Here is a 17,214-nt window from a genome sequence, read left to right as displayed (position 1 = left end):
GGACGATTCCAACTCTAGCCCGTTTACGGCCACAATGCGGTCTGTTATCTACCCATGTTTGGCCAATCGATCATACGACCCGTAGAAGGCCCATTGATGATACGGCCCATAGAAGGCCCATTGTGTCTACGGCCCGTAGAAGGCCCATTGTTTCTATGCCCCGTAGAAGGCCCATTGTTTCTACGGCCCGTAGAAGGCCCATTATTTCTACAGCCCATAGGAGGCCCAGTGTCACTACAGTAAATATGTAACCCATAGTTATTGTGGCCTAGTTTTAAAAAATAGGTTATTGCGGCCACTAGCAAACCGCGGAAAAAGAACTACACTGACTACAAGCAAACAAATAAACAAGACAACAAGGAAATAAATAAGCAAGCAACTTACGCTAGGCTATCACGGCTATTACACATATTACATCCACTGGGCATCAAAGTTCGCCATCAGTGAAAATATAGGGAACAAAGCAGCATATCATATACACTGGTTGTCAAAGTTGGCGACCAGTGCAAATAAACGCTGCAGCAAAACAAGTCCAAAACTGAAACCACTTCAGAAGATCTCAAGAAACAATATCCTGGGTACCCATAATGCTGGCAAGATGCTTAACAAGCTTATTAACTTTCTCTTGTTTGGCGCTTAAATCCTCCAGCGCTTGCTGTTGAAACAGAAAGTATGCATCTGAATTCTGTAGGGACTTCCTCGGTCATTCAGCTTCCTGTCGCAGCACATCTGATCAATGTCTTTCAACTTGAAGTTGAGACTCAAGAAGAGGAACTAATTCAGGCAGCGAGTTCTAAGAGCTTGTGCCAGCAATAGTGGCTAGTAACTCGAACACTAAATCGAGACATGACTTTTGGGTTCTCTCACTGTCGTTAAGATAGTTTTATCAGCTTTCTTGGAGACCAACAGGGATGTCTCACTATCTTGAACCTTATCTACATTACTTCCTTTACCATTGCATAACAGGGTACTGTTCTCCAATATTTTGTACGCATCCTAAAAGAGAAAGAAGCTGACACATCACAGGTTTAGCATGTTGTATATGAAACTCATTTTGGTAAATCAGTTCAACAGTAAAGTGGACAGGATAACAGCATGAAACAACCATATATCTATGTACCATGGTCAATTTATGGTCTATATCATTCTAGTTTTTGTTGCCAAATCAAGATAGAGAAACAGTTCAAATAATATTTGTTCAAGACAACGCAGAATAGACTGAATATAAGTGTGGGAAACTATAGAGCAATAACAACACTTGTAATGTGCATGACATGAGAACATAACTGTTTATTCAATTGAAACTGAAATCAACATAGAGCAAGTTACAACAGCAAACCAGTTAAAGAAGCAGGTCTAAAACATACCTGTTGCACCATTGGAGTTTCAATTCCATCCTTCAGATTTGAAAATAGTTGGTATGAGTAAATGTAGTGATGCAAGAGAAAAGGAGTATGAACCATAACTAAAGAACCTGACCTGGGAACAAATCTTCTTATCCTTTAAGCGTTGAGTTGGGATTTGGAGTGGTGGTCCCCGTGCTTTGGGCACTGCAGTTCCCTTACTAACTGCTCGTGTTTGGGTGCTCTATGGTGGAGATGGTGTCGTGTCAGCTGGAACTGGGTTACTATCTGCTGGGGTTGGGGTTAGAAGGGGTGTAGCTGGTTCTCTATCAAACTGGGTAGGGGTACAATCTGCGAGAGTCTGGGTTATGTGTGGTGGGGCTGGTTCTTGGGCAAGTATAATTGTGGTTCTATCTGCATCAACTGGTAGCACTATATTTTCTGAAGACTGTGTTGTTACTCCCTTAGATACTGCCATCACCCTCTCCAATTCAAATGGCTGATAAACAAGAAAAGTAATTGAAAGTACAAACATTGTATGATAGAGAGGTGCAATGGATATTGGTGAATGAAAGAGGGCATGAAATAATTCACATTTATTTTGTCTAACCAAAGAGGATAGCATGACACAATTTCACATATATGATGGCTAACTAAACAGGATAGCATGACACAATTTCACATTATGATGGCTAACTAAAAAAGATGGAAAGACATAGTTTAAAATATGATGACTTGTAAACAGGATGACATGATATAACTATATAATGTGTTTATTAAATAGGTTGGCATGCCATAATTCACATACATGTCGCCTATGGAAACATGATAGCATGATATAATTCACGGATAGAATGACATAATTCAAAATATGATGACTGTAAACACTAAACATGATGAGATGATATAACTATATGATGTCTTTATTAAATGGGTTGCCATGCCATAATTCAGATAGATGTTGTGAATGTAAACATGATGGCATGATATAATTCAAATATATGATTTATATAGTAAGGAAGTAAGCAAATGGCAATCCATATATGATGTAAAAACTAAGCAATGCAAGACAACATGCATGACATGGGTAATATAACCCTGCCAAGTTTGAGGAATGGTCATCAGTCTCTGAATCCTCCTCTGAGGAGCTCTCTGTAACCAGCAAGATGTCTGCTTCAGCAGGTAGCATTGTTTGCTCTGAACACCTTGTTTTCACTCCAAATACTTCCATCACCGCTTCAAATGGCTGATGCACAGGAAGAGTAGTTGAATATACAAATGTTGTCGACAAATGGAACACGTAATACAAAAAAATGATAGCATGATATAATTCAAATACATGATGATTGGCTAAACAGCATGACATTGCATAATTCACATATATAATGCCTTTGCAAAAAGTTAGCATTGCATAATTCACATATATAATGTCTTGCAACAAGATGGCAATGCATAATTCACATATATGGTAATTAGACACTAAACAGGTGGCATTCACACAAAGCTTGTCTAAACTAATCAAATGACATAGCAATGCAAGACACCATACACACGGTATGGGCAACATAACCCTGCCAAGTTAGAGCATACACCTCGGGGGGGGGGGGGAATAGGACTGGTCATCTATCTCTGAATCCTCCTCTGAGGATCTATCCGTAACCAGCAAAATATGCGCTTCGTCAAATAGCATAGTCTGCTCTGAAGACCTTGTTTTCACTCTAGAATTTTCCATCACTGTGTCAAATGGCTGATGCACACGAAGAGTAGTTGAATGTACTAACATTGTTGACAAATGTAATACGTAACAAAAAAAGGATGGCCTGATATAATTCACATACAAGATGACTAGCTAAGCAGGATGGCATTGCAAAATTCACATATATGATGCCTGGCTAACAAGATGGTGTTGCATAATTCACATAAATGATGAATAAACTAAACATATGGCATTCACGCAAAGCATGTCTAAACTAAGTAGATGACATATTTGATGTATAAAGTAAGCAATGCAAGGCACCATATGCATGATATAGCCAACATCAGCATGCCAAGTTAGAGCGAAGACCTCAGGGGGTAAATAGGAGTGGTCTTCTCTTTCTGAATCCCCCTTAGAACATATATCTTCCTCTCAATTACAATCTGAAATGGGTGGAGGGGGGCTGCCTTTGCACCTACCATGGAGCGACATCTGCATGAAATTTTATTGCCACACAAGGCTCGTCTCTTTTGCTCTACATGTTCAATTCCATTGTGTACTATAACTGACATGCATAGGAATAAAACATAGTGAGATTATGTAAGGAGTGCATGTAGAAATCCAGAGTGATGGTAGCAACCTGTGGACAGACCCAAAACCAATGATAAAAGGCAGATAATGGTTTCAGTTAAAAAATACAGATAATGGCTTCTTTACTGTTTGTTTCCCACGCAACATGAAACTCATAGTAAACACCAGAGATTAACCAGATAGTAGATAGATACTATTGATTGCGGCCCCGATATGTACCCCGCAACCATTTAAAAACTCAAGTTTGACCATTAGTTTGGAGCTGGCTCAGAGTCTAATCGGTGAACAGGATGATAAACTAGCATGTAATATTAAGAGATGCATAACATAAGCAGACACGAAAGAGTGCGACCTCTCTTGCGGACCCGTGTAGTCCTCGAGTTCATCTGCTCGCTTGATGATGGTAATGCAGTTTTCATGGCTGCCGGTGGCGGGTAAGAAGATTTGAGGCGGCAAAATATAGTCTGGAGGCTAGATCACTGCAATGCTGGACCCTTCTGTCATTGGAGCAGCTGAGGTGGGGTGGACGACAGCGCAGCAGGAGCGAGACAAACCATGCAAGGTTTTATTTGATAACTATATGTAAGAGAAGTAATTCTGTAAGGGCTCGTTTGAATTGGAGGATTCTGACAATGCAGGGATAGGAAATACATAGTAATAGGAGAGGAATGCACTTGCAAAACAGATAATTTAAAAACACAAGATTTCTTCCAATCTGGGTGTTTGGTTCACAAGAATTGGAAGATCACAGGATGCAAAGAAGCATGGTGAGATTAAGTCAAACCACAAGAAAATCTACGGTTATAATGCTATTATGCTACTATTTCTTAGTCTTGTGCTGACAAGTGGATATTGAAACTCCTACGGTTTTTCTTTCAAGGAGACACTAAAGGAACATATCCTACAATTTTCCTTTAGTCCATTCCTTTGAACCAAATGCATGAATAGTAGTACCATAGGAAACTTTCCAATTCCTATGTTTTTCCTTCACTTTTCCTTTCAAGCACTGGCGATTCTAGTACGCAGGCTTGAGCAAGGAAAAGCCTACACTCAAAAAATGTTTTTGTGCTACTTCTACTACTTTAGACCCAGGCCACTGCCCTACTAGCTCAACTCCTAGGCCCATCGAAAAATGCACAGCTCAAACATGCAGAGATAAATAATGATGGCATTCAAGAGAGTCCATCACGGATAGCTAAGTTGCCTGGTACCTCACTGCTTGTCATATAGTAGGAGAAACTAATCATATTTCATGTTACTACGTGTGCTTAGTGGACAATATATATAACATGTAGAGTAAAAAAGAGATGCAACAAGTGTACAACCTCTTTCGCGAAGCCATGTCGATCTCAGCATGATTGGGTTGGTTAGTGAGGATGATCCAGCTGACTTGGCTGTCGGAGGAGGGGAAGAAGATCTTAGGCATCTTGAGATGGAGCCTGGGGTACTGCTCCGCTGTGATGGAGGGTTTCATCATTGGAGCAGCTCCGGTGAGTTGTACGACACCGAGGCTGAAGCAGGACAGGAGAGACAACATTAACCTGAGTGGAATTCTGATAGCATCTCCAATAGATGACGTAAAATACATAACCACAAAGAGCTAGATGTAAAATACATCAGCCGCACATCTCTGAACTTAACTGTCGAAACTGAATTTAACTGTCGAAACTGAACTTAACTATCGAAACTGAATTTTGCTGTCGAAGCTGAATTTTACTGTTGAAACTAAACGCACTAGAGGTGAGGCTACACGTCAGTCGACTGACTTTTTCATCTCTGGTCAGTCGATTTTCCAGTCATTGGATAAGAAATCAAGGGCATGCAGTTCATCTTCAACCTCCACCCCCTGAGCCGCCAGCCACCACCGGCCAAACAGCCCCCCCAGCGCCCGCGGCCAGTGGTGCACCACCCCGAAACCACTCCCCACCACCGGTATGTCGCCGCCCCGGCCATCCCTCTAGCCCCCCCTGTGCCGAGCTTTTTCTCCAGAGATCGCCACGCCACCGCCCCACCACCACCGGCGACCACCGCCCCCACCCTGAACCCTAAGATAGATAGTGGGGTACCTCTCCGGTGAGCCCCCCTCCCCGCTGCGGCTGGTTCTTCCTTAACTCCGGTGAGCCCCCTCCCCGCTGCGGCTGGTCCTTCCTTAACTCCGGCGAGCCCTCCCCCACCCCCTGAAAATCGACTGACCCAAAAGTCAATTCGGTCACTGAAGTGTAGCTAAATCGGAGCAGCATCGCAAGCAAGAGCAAGAGCGAGAGCAGCAGCGCGAGCAAGAGCAAGAGCAGACCAGGCAGGAGAACGAGAGCAAGTGTAGAGCAGTAGCGCGAGCGCGAGCTAAAGCAGAAGCAGCTCCTACTAATGTGAACGTCACCGCCAATGGAGCGACGCCGCCGTGGATGGAGCCACACTGTGTCGGCTCGGGACCAAGTGCCGGCAGCACCGTGATATCGAATCAAGAAGAAAATGTGGATATTAGTGTACAACCTCTTTGGTGGCGCTGATTAGGCCGCATCTTCATCCAAGGAAAACGGTGATGATGTTGCTCTTCTAGTGGTGCACGTGAAGACGGTGATGTGGGAATGGAGGTGGCGCGAAAGACGAGGGGAATGTTGGGGAAGCTCTTTGGAGGTGGAGGATGGGGTGGCTGAACCGGCGGGACGACGAGATCGACGACGGATCCTCATCCGGTACGGTGGATGAGGGACGTCGAGGTGTTGCTGTGGACGGCGTCGTAGGGGAAGAGGCTCCGGTTGGGTGGCGGACGGAGGAGGGTGTGGGTCTTCGCTGGTTTTCGTGACCTCGGTGTATGAATGGGTGGGCGGATGGGATGTGAGTGGGGAACCATGGCTTAGGGACGCGCTTGTCCGAAATGTGGGGTAAGTTACAAAAGTAACCCCACTGATTTGAGCTAGGCGGTTCTTTCGGTTCAGGGGTATCACGGGCATTTCACGTGTCGGGATTTCATAGGATCTGGGAGTTTTCACGCGTGTTGTAATTATGGAATACCAAGGCGCGGGTTGAGATGGAGGGAGTTGTCGGAGCACAACGAGACAAAGAAATGTCTTAAATATTTCGGGGTAACAAGGCGCGGGTTGAAATTTCCAGACAAGCCTAACGTGTACTGTACCAAATCAATTCGCACTTTTGTCGATGAAAAAACAAAAAAAAATCAATTCGCAGCACACAAGAGACACTACTAGAGAAAAGGCTACTAGCAGTGGTGGTAAATTGGCTACTAGCAGCGCGGGTACCCGCGCTAGTAGTATCGCGCTACAGCTAACTAGATAGCAGTAGCGCGGATGCCACCCACGCTACTAGTACGTCTGTTAGTAGTAGCGCAGATGGCACCGCGCTACTACTATCTCAACCAGTGCTAGTACTATCCTAGGTAGTAGTAGCGTGCACTTGTCCTCCCACGCTACTAGTAGCTAATTAGGAATTAAATAAAATAAAATTTAGATGCATTATTCCTGGATAGAAAATAGACATGCCCAGTGCAAAATAAACTCATGTCAAGGAACAACATCTCAACTGAAAGAAATCACAACATCCCATTTAACATCAAACTCACGTCAAGGAACAACATCTCGACTGAAAGAAATCACGACATCCCATTTAACATCAGATGAACACAACCATCATCTAAAGGTGGGTACCTTCCCTAGCATTCCACCACCAACCTAAACAGACCACTTCTCTAGATGTATCTACTAAGGCTTGGAGTTCAAACGCCGGTGGACCTCCCCACCGGACGGTGGCGTCGAGGACCTCCACCTTGGCGACCTCCAACGTCGCGAGCACGACACCCATCGGGCCACGATAATCCTCCTCGATCACCCCTGCACCCATGTCAGAAAATACAACACATCGCCTAAAATATCAATTGATATACCGCATCCGCGTCATAGTGACTTCAACACTTGGCTTTATAAAAAATTAGCCAGAAGAAGATAGCGTATAATGATATAATAGAATATATTTTTAACCATGTAGTAAGCTAAAATTACTTAAGCATGATAGTATTAGTTATATGTTTGATTAAAGAATTATTAATCATTGGGGTATCTTGTCTGGTCTACTGCTTTAGCATAAATCGGACATGTCTATAGGCCAATTTAGTGCATAAAAATTGCTCATAAATCAATCGAATGCATAGATTTAGAGGTGTACTTGAGTTCTATAGAGTTGAGTTCTCCCTATCCTTCTGAATTTCAATCTGAACTAAACAGCTGCACACTTCGTTGCCATGGTCGGCACCACAACAGCAGTCCTATAAATAATATATACATAAGATTACTCAGAAATTAATGCTTGCTATTAGAATCTGCTCCTCCATCTTCCTACCCTTCAGCGGGATAGCCTCAATCGCACATGATATACTCATATATGTCACTGGAACAAAGATGCAAAGAATATTATTAAGTGCTAAAAACAGGTTGACCAAGTAAGGTTCGGAATTGGATCAGGTAAGAAGTTAGGCATATCTAAACAAAGAACGTGGCCTATTCTGATGCGGAGATGACACTTTGTTCCTATAAAAAAGGTGATAACCTCAATACGACGTCTTCATAAATTCGGAGGAAAATCACAGATCAATATTAACCTATACCCCATGTAAATATATAGTTCACAAATCAATGTCTTGCTGTTTGCACATTATGTCACCGCATCAATCGCCTATGAAAAAACTTCACTGGGACAAAGATGCAAACAGTATGGTGAAGTGCTAAAAGCATGGTTGACCAAGTAATGGTCATGAATTGAAATAGGTAGTTAGGTGCAGAGAATTAGGCCAAAAAGAAATATGATATCCTTGTAATGATGTGTTCTAAAAATTCAGAGGGAAAGCCATAATGGAAACATGCAGACCATCATTTAATATGTCTGTCATGCATAATTTAGAATCAAAAGCCTTGTCTTCTCTTTACACATTGAGCACAGCAGTTCCAAGGAGCTTGCTACAGTATAGAGATTCTTGGAACTATATTATGCTCCTTGGAACTACATTATATAATTGACATACATAGGAATAGATCCAAATAGTGGACAAATTTAATCAAAGTTCATAAAACAGAACATACAAAGAAAATATAGGAAGAGACGTGAGGTTCTGAGAGGAGTAAGAGGTGAGTGTGTTAGACTGTATTTATATGTAGCCTCTATATAGATCTTGTATATTGTATCGTACACCTTGTGTACTCCTTATATATATGAGATAGCCACACCCCGTTATGGGTGTCGTGCAGTTTCTCAAAACCATGTGTTTAACATGGTATCAACCCTAACCGGTCCAATGTCTTCCGCTGCCGCCGCCGTGACCGCATCGACATCCGCCGCCGCCGCCGTCGTGCCGGTTCCTGCCACGGCGCCTACGTCGCCGTTCCTCTCATCACGCCCCCTGGCCTCGGTCTACTCCGGCCAGACCTCGATGACGGGGGCTGCGACCGATCAGCAGCCACCATCATCCCCGATTGCACCACCGCCAGCTTGGGGTGCTGCGTACCCTGACCCGGCGGCTCCCTGGATGGGATCGGCGCCCTACGGGGCTCCTCCTCCGCCGAACGCAGGGCCCTACGGGGCTCCTCCTGTGGCTGCTGCGACCAACACCGCCGCCCCGTAGGGATCGCTGTATCCGGCCACCACGGCTACGGTGCTCTACACCGCCCCTGCTCCACAGCCCTACGGCGCCACGAACAGCGGGTCGGGACAGGCACCGGCCGTGCCCTACGGTGCCCCGCCACCGCCACTGCCCTACGGTGGGTATTATCCACCTCCGCTGGCCACGTCCTACCCTGGAGCTCCTGCACCGGCTGCACCATCCTCGACGCTGGGCCCTGGTGCATCTGCTGGATCGTCCCACATGGGCTACTACACGTCGCCTCCCGTTGCTGATCATGTCGCGGCTGTTGCACCGTTCTACTTCGCGCATCTCAACCCGGTGAAGCTTACGACAGACAATTATCTGTCATGGCGTGCACAGGTGCTGCCGCTTCTCTGCAGTCGCTACCTGGAGGGCTACATCGATGGTTCCCTGCCATGTCCTCCACCGCACCATCCGGCGTATCATGCATGGGTCGCTCAGGATCAGGCCATCCTCTCCGTGATACAGTCGTCACTCACCGAGGGGGTGTCCTCCTTGGTCCTCTTCGCTGCCACGTCTTAGAAGGCGTGGTCTGCTCTTCACACGAGCTTCGCATCTCAGCAGCATGCGCGCGCTCACACTATTCGTACGGAGCTGGGGGAGACCAAGCTCCTTGACCTCAGCATCACCGACTATTTTGGCAAGATGACACGTCTTGCCGATACCTTGGCCTCCATTGGCCAACCACTTCATAAGGAGGACTTTACCACCTTCGTCATGAACGGACTGGATGACGACTATGATAACCTTGCTGAAAATATCAATGGTCGTGACACCCCTCTTGAACCTCGTGAGCTCTACGCCCGCCTCCTTGCCACGGAACAACGCATCAAGTCCCGCCGTTCCAACCCGAGTTTTATTGCTGCCAATGCTGCCACGCGTGGTAAAGGGAAGCCCTTCAAGTCTCCTACCTGCGGCAAGTCAGTGCCATCGACTCCACAGAATCAACGGCTGCCCACCGCCGCCGCCCTGCCTACGACCGGGGGTGGTCGTCCGTGTGCCTGCTGCCCCTCATGTGGCGCTCAACTTCCCTGTCAGCTGTGCAACCTTCCAGGTCACATCGCTTCCCGCTGTCATCGCTGCTTCAAGCAGGACTTCCTCGGCATCGGCAACAATGGCAAAGGCAATGAGAAGCAGGCTGCCTTGGCCACTCATGAGCCTGCTCGCCAAGCAGGCCACACTCCATCATATCCCATCGACCCAACTTGGTACATGGACACGGGCGCTACGAATCATCAGACAGGCGAGATGGGCAAACTCTCCATGCAAGAACCATACCGTGGACATGATCAGATTCACACCGCTAATGGAGCAGGTATGCACATATCACATATTGGTCAGGCCTCTCTCTTAACTCGCACACAAAAATCTCTTCATCTACATAATGTTCTTAGAGTTCCTTCTGCTACACGTAGCTTATTGCATGTTCCTCAACTTACTCATGACAACAATGCTTTCACTGAGTTTCATCCTTTTTATTTTTTTATCAAGGATCGGGCCACGAGGGACGTTCTGCTTAGAGGTCGTCTGCGTGATGGACTTTATGCACTTGATCTGCCATCTACTCCTCGAGCGTTCAGCGGTGTCCATGTTTCGCCCACTCATTGGCATCCACGGCTTGGTCATCCTGCCACTCCCATAGTTCGTAGTATTCTACATAGTCATAGTCTTCCCATTGTGTCCAATAAAGATGCTGCCACAGTCTGTGATGCCTGTCAGCAAGGCAAGAGTCATCAGCTTTCGTTTTCGGATTCGAGTCGTCTCGTTAAAACTCCACTTGAGCTTATTTTTTCTGATGTATGGGGGCATGCCCAAACTTCTGTGAGTGGTCATAATTATTATGTCAGTTTTATTGATGCTTATAGTCAATTTACCTGGCTTTACCTTATCAAGCGTAAATCTGATGTGTTTGATGTGTTCCTCCAATTTCAAGCTCACGTTGAGCGTCTTCTCAAGCATAAGATTATCCATGTCCAAACCGATTGGGGGGGGTGAGTATCACAACCGCAATTCCTTTTTTAATAAGCTTGGAATTTCCCATCACGTGTCTTGTCCTTATACAGATCAACAGAATGGCACGGCTGAACGTAAGCATCGTCACATTGTTGAAACCGGCCTCACTTTACTTGCCCATGCATCGGTACCTTTTAGGTTTTGGAGTGATGCGTTTTCCACTGCCTGTTTTCTCATAAATAGGCTTCCTACACGACTCCTTGGCATGAAAAGACCGCCTGAACTGTTGCTTAATGAGTCTCCGAATTATACCTTTCTCAAAGTTTTTGGTTGTGCTTGCTGGCCTCATCTTCGTCCATATAATAAGCGCAAGCTTGAGTTTCGGTCAAAACTTTGTCTTTTTCTTGGGTATAGCTCCCTTCATAAAGGGTACAAGTGTCTCCACATTCCGTCTAATCGTGTCTACATCTCGCGTGATGTTGTGTTTGATGAAAATGTATTCCCGTTCTCGTCTTTCTCAATAACTCCCGCACCTCCGGTCCTATCCTCATCTTCCACTTCTCCTCTGCCTGCTCAATTTGTTGATATTGCATACTCTCCTGCGTTGTTGCCTAATCATGCTGCAGGCACAGGTCGTGGAGCTCATCTTGAGTTATTGGATGAACAGGAGGATTTGGTTGCACCTGACGTGACGCCTGGTGCAATGCATGCGCCATGCATGCCTCCCGCTGCACCACCTGCGGTGGTTGCCGCACGACCGGGGTCTGCAGCCCCGGCCTCGCCCGCACCAGCTCTTCCCGGGCTGGCATCGCCTGGGCTAGAAGGTGTCACCCCTGCCTCCCCTGGACTGGCCTCGCCTGAGCCGGGCTTGGACAGCATGGAGCGGCCGGTCTCGCCTGGACCGGTCTCGCCTGGGCCTGTGTCGCCCGCCTCCTCGTCTGGGCCGGTGTCGCCCGCCTCCTTGCCGTTGTCTGGCCCTGCCTCATCACTGCCAGGCGTTGTTGCACTATCACCTGATGCCTCGCCGGTCTCTCTGGTTCCACCACGACTGGTTGCTGTTGCTCAGAGACCGCACACACGCAGCAGGTCTGGCATTTTCTATCCCAAGCAACGCAAAGATGGGACGGTGGCATGGCTTGTGTCATGTGTTTCTCATCTAAAGGAAGATCCTTCGGCTGAACCACGTCATTTTCAAGCTGCTCTCGAGATTCCTCATTGGCGACAGGCTATGGAACAAGAGTTTCAAGCGTTATTGACAAATGGTACATGGCAACTTGTTCCTCCGGTCTCTGGTGTTAATGTCATTGACTCCAAGTGGGTTTTCAAAGTTAAGAAGCATGTTGATGGTTCTATTGAACGCTATAAGGCACGATTAGTGGCGAAAGGGTTCAAGCAATGGTATGGTCTTGACTATGAGGATACTTATAGTCCGGTGATCAAACCAACGACTATCCGACTTCTGTTGTCCTTGGCTGTCACTTGAGGCTGGTTTCTTTGTCAGCTGGACGTTCAGAATGCCTTTTTACATGGAGTTCTGGATGAGGAGGTTTACATGTGTCAGCCCCCGGGGTTTGTTGATCCTGCTCGCCCTCATCATCTGTGTCGCCTGGTCAAGGCGCTCTACGGCCTGAAGTAGGCTCCTCGTGCCTGGCATGCCAGATTGGGCTCTGTCCTTCGGTCACTTGGATTTGTTCCTTCCACTGCTGATACGTCACTCTTTCTTCTGCATCGGCCTGAGGTGACGATATATCTGCTAGTGTATGTTGATGATATTATCCTCATCAGCTCATCTGATGTTGTTGCTGATCGTCTCATCTCCTCTTTGAGTGGTGACTTTGCGGTGAAGGACTTAGGCACATTGCATTACTTCCTTGGCTTGGAAGTCTCACGTTCTCCTGCTGGTTTGACACTCACCCAACATAAGTACTCCATGGATTTGTTGCGAAAGGCAGGTATGCTACAGTGTAAACATGCCATGACTCCTATGTCTGCTACTGATCGTTTGCCTGCATTTGATGGAGATCCTCTCACTTCAGATGATTCCACTGAGTATCACAGTATTGTTGGTGGTCTGCAGTATCTGACCATCACTCGGCCTGACATCTCCTATGCAGTTAATCGTGTTTGCCAGTTTCTTCATGCTCCTCGGACTACTCACTAGACAGCGGTGAAGCGTATTCTTCGTTATGTTCGCTTCACTGCCGCATATGGTTTACTTCTTCAGCCAACACCGTCTTTTGCACTTTCAGCTTTTTCGGACGCAGACTGGGCTGGTAATCCAGATGACAGGCGATCCACAGGGGTACATGCTGTCTTCTTTGGTCCTAATTTGATCGCCTGGGCTGCTCGTAAACAAGCTACGGTGTCCAGGAGTAGCACTGAAGCTGAATACAAGGCAGTTGCCAATGCTACAGCTGAGATCATATGGGTACAGTCCTTGTTGAGAGAGTTGGGAGTTCCTCAACCCCAGCCACCTGTCCTTTGGTGTGACAACATTGGTGCGACGTATCTATCATCTAATCCGGTGTTTCATGCTCGGACAAAACACATTGAAGTTGACTATCACTTTGTGCGGGAACGTGTTGCACAGAAGCTACTTTCTATCAAGTTTATCTCTTCTAAAGATCAACTTGCTGACATCTTCACGAAGCCTCTACCACAACCTCAGTTTGTAGGCTGTAGGCGCAATCTTAACGTACTTTGTACCTCAGGGCATAGTTAAGATTGAGGGAGGATGTTAGACTGTATTTATACATAGCCTCTGTATAGATCTTGTATATTGTATCGTACACCTTGTGTACTCTTTATATATATGAGATAGCCACACCCCATTATGGGTGTCGTGCAGTTTCCCAAAACCTTGTGTTTAACAGAGTGACCATGGTCAGGTTGGATGAATTCGTCAGTGTTTGACTAGACTAACTGATACGAACTGAATTCCGTTTGATTATGTAAAAGGATTGCTACCGATTTACATATACGTGCAGATGTCCTTCAGTTAGTGATACTTCTGAATATGCTGATACTACTACTGTGCATACTTCATTCCTTTCAATTGTGTACAAAAAAATTATCTAGTGATACAGGTTGACTTTTTAGTGTAAAATCAGTACGTTTCAACAACACTCAAATTAGATGGACTTAGATTCCAGTGTCTTATCAAATTAGATGGCCATGATTTCTGAAAAATTGATACTAAATCAATGGATGACTGCAGTTTATATCCAACTAGGAATTCATGGACATGTGAAAAATTAGATTGAAAAGAGTAATAAGATAGAAGTGATCTATCAACCTGCAGTCATGCAGTCATGCACGAGAAGTGATTCAATTGAAAAATTAGATTGAAAAACTATACATAACCTAGGTATTAACAATCAGGGCTGGAATCGGTGAGGAGGCGGCGAGCGAGCGGACCTTGAGCACGGCCATGACGCAGGAGACGGCGTCGGCGGCGGTGGCGTCAAGGAGGGCGCGCTTGAGGGCGGCGGCCTCGGCGAAGTCCTCGGCCTCCACGACCTCCTCCAGCTGGAAGCGCAGCACGGACGCATAGCTCTTGGCCAGGTCCACCTCCGCGAAGTGCCGGCTCCAGCGGGTCCAGTCCCATGCCGACCCAGATGCCGCAGGGGAGGAGGCCGTGGTGCAGCAGCATGCTGTATCGGAGAGGAGTTGGTGCCATGGTGGGCGGGCACGTGCATGGCGGAGATGGGCAGGGGCGGGCAGCGGCGCGAAACGGGGAGCGGCGGGCGCGCGGCCGCTAGCGTGGCGCACGCTGCAGGGGGCATGGGGGCGGACGGACGGAGGAGAGGAGGTGGAAGGGAGGCCGACGGCAAGTGGGTTGGGAGAGGAGAGAAGGTTGGGGATCTGGGCTGCCTGTTTTTTTTTTGAGATAGACGGGAGTGGGTGGTGTAGGACGGTTGGTGGGGTGGGAGGTAGTGGATCGGGCTGGGGTGGACACATTTAGTAGTAGCAAGGGGGTCTTACCTGCGCTACTACTACTTACTTAGTAGTGCCGCCGGTTTTATACCCCTCGCTACTACTACGACCTATCCCGGGGGCATTGTTGGAGACCATTTAGTAGCAGCGCGGGTTTATACCCCTCGCTACTACTATCAAGTTAGTAGTAGCATGGTTTTTATACCCCTCGCTACTACTAACGAGCAGTAGCGCCCATTTTTAAACCGCGTTGCTGATAAACTTCTGTGTATAAGGTTTTCCCTAGTAGTGAGAGTCTAGTCCCGTGTACTGTACCAAATCAATTCGCACTACAAAAGTCATTCAAAACTTTGAATTCTTGTTATGTTCAATTAAAATATTTCACTACGTGTATAATGCATGCAACCTACTACTCAAATGAACATTTTAGTGCATTCCAAACGTATATACTACCGCTTCAATATGAACTAAAATTATTTTTTTCTCTATTTGAATAAGATCTACAATAATGATTGTTGTGAAGTCAACCCATTTCAATTCGTTTCTCTATTTTAATAAGATCTACAATCATCATTATTGTCAAGTTAAACCATTGTTTGTGTATTATGTTCACAGCACACCACAAGATTACTCTCGAGTTAGATATGAAGTATGTGTACTATATGAACTCGAACTCGATTTTTTGAATCCACTTTATGTTGATTTCAAATCACAGTACATTTCAAGCTCTATCTAGATCTTCATAATCTAAACCATGTCTCATATGTAAAATGTGTTTATCACATAATGTAAGGTGCCCCGCCCCCTACGCCTACAAGTATTTCGATGTGAGTTGCAAACACCACATATTACCACAAATTCAAATAAAATGTGAAATTGTTCGATATATAGTATTGTTTACATTGTTCGAAATTTAGTTCTAAGCTGCAAATGCCACACATTATCACAAATTCAAATAAAATGTGAGATTGATTGATGTATAGTATGGTTTAGATTGTTCGACATTTAGCCATGAGTTGCAAACGCCATGCATTATCACATTATGGTATAACATGTGCAAAACCACATCACGTGTATCACCGCTATATTCATGCATGCATATGCTTATAACACTATGATCTCCTATTCAAATATATGAATCCACTTTCATATCAAATTATGATCTTTGTTAGTCTCTTACACCCACACAGTCCTCTAAGCTTTGTAGCTAGCACTAACTTCCTCTTGTGCATGCACACACCCTCCTCACCCTCCCCCTCCCTCAGCATTCTATGCATCGCGCACATTCATTTTATTTTCTTTAGATTGTTCTCCCACAGTCTCCACAACTCCTTTCCGACACACACCGACCGATAAACCTCTCCAGCAATGTCTACCTACAACATAGAGACATACCTTCCATGTCCTCCTTTATGTGTCCATGCCTCGTGTCTCTCATACGGTCCCACACATGTGTAAACTCCCGCCCCTCTTTTCATCGATCTCACAACCGCACACTCCTCCCCTTATCTAGCTAGTAGCTCGGCCTCTCGCACCACCTCCTAGCTCCATTCTCTCTATCTATCCGTCTCGCTGGGCCTTATTTTCCTCTAACCAATGATGTACACCGACTGATCTTCCGCTATACATATAGCTAGCTAGGTCCTTATAACTCGTTTTTCCCCACACGTTGATCGATCTACCTCATTAGTTATGTCTCTCCCTTCCTCCGACAAACAAAAAATGATCTACCAATCTAGTTAGGTTTGCTTACCAAACACATGGTTCCCCTTCATCATCCATGCATGCGTCCCGACAGATCTATCACGCATAGGCACACACAAAAACACATCCCCACTCTTATTGATAATATTGCAGTTCTACCCTCAGTTTGTCTAGTAGGCCTCTCCCACCATCTTCGAGAAGCAACTCCATCACCCATCCAGCACTCTACCCCTCTCCCTCCCTCTCCCTCTCTCTCTCTCTCTCTCTCTCTCTCTCTCTCTTTGTGTGTGTGTGTGTGTGTGTCCCATCCTATTTCCCGTCCTTCAGTTATGTATGGATGTCGA

Source organism: Triticum dicoccoides, chromosome 1B, assembly GCF_002162155.2.
Source record: "Triticum dicoccoides isolate Atlit2015 ecotype Zavitan chromosome 1B, WEW_v2.0, whole genome shotgun sequence".
NCBI lineage: Eukaryota > Viridiplantae > Streptophyta > Magnoliopsida > Poales > Poaceae > Triticum > Triticum dicoccoides.
This window is presented reverse-complemented; position numbering follows the sequence as displayed.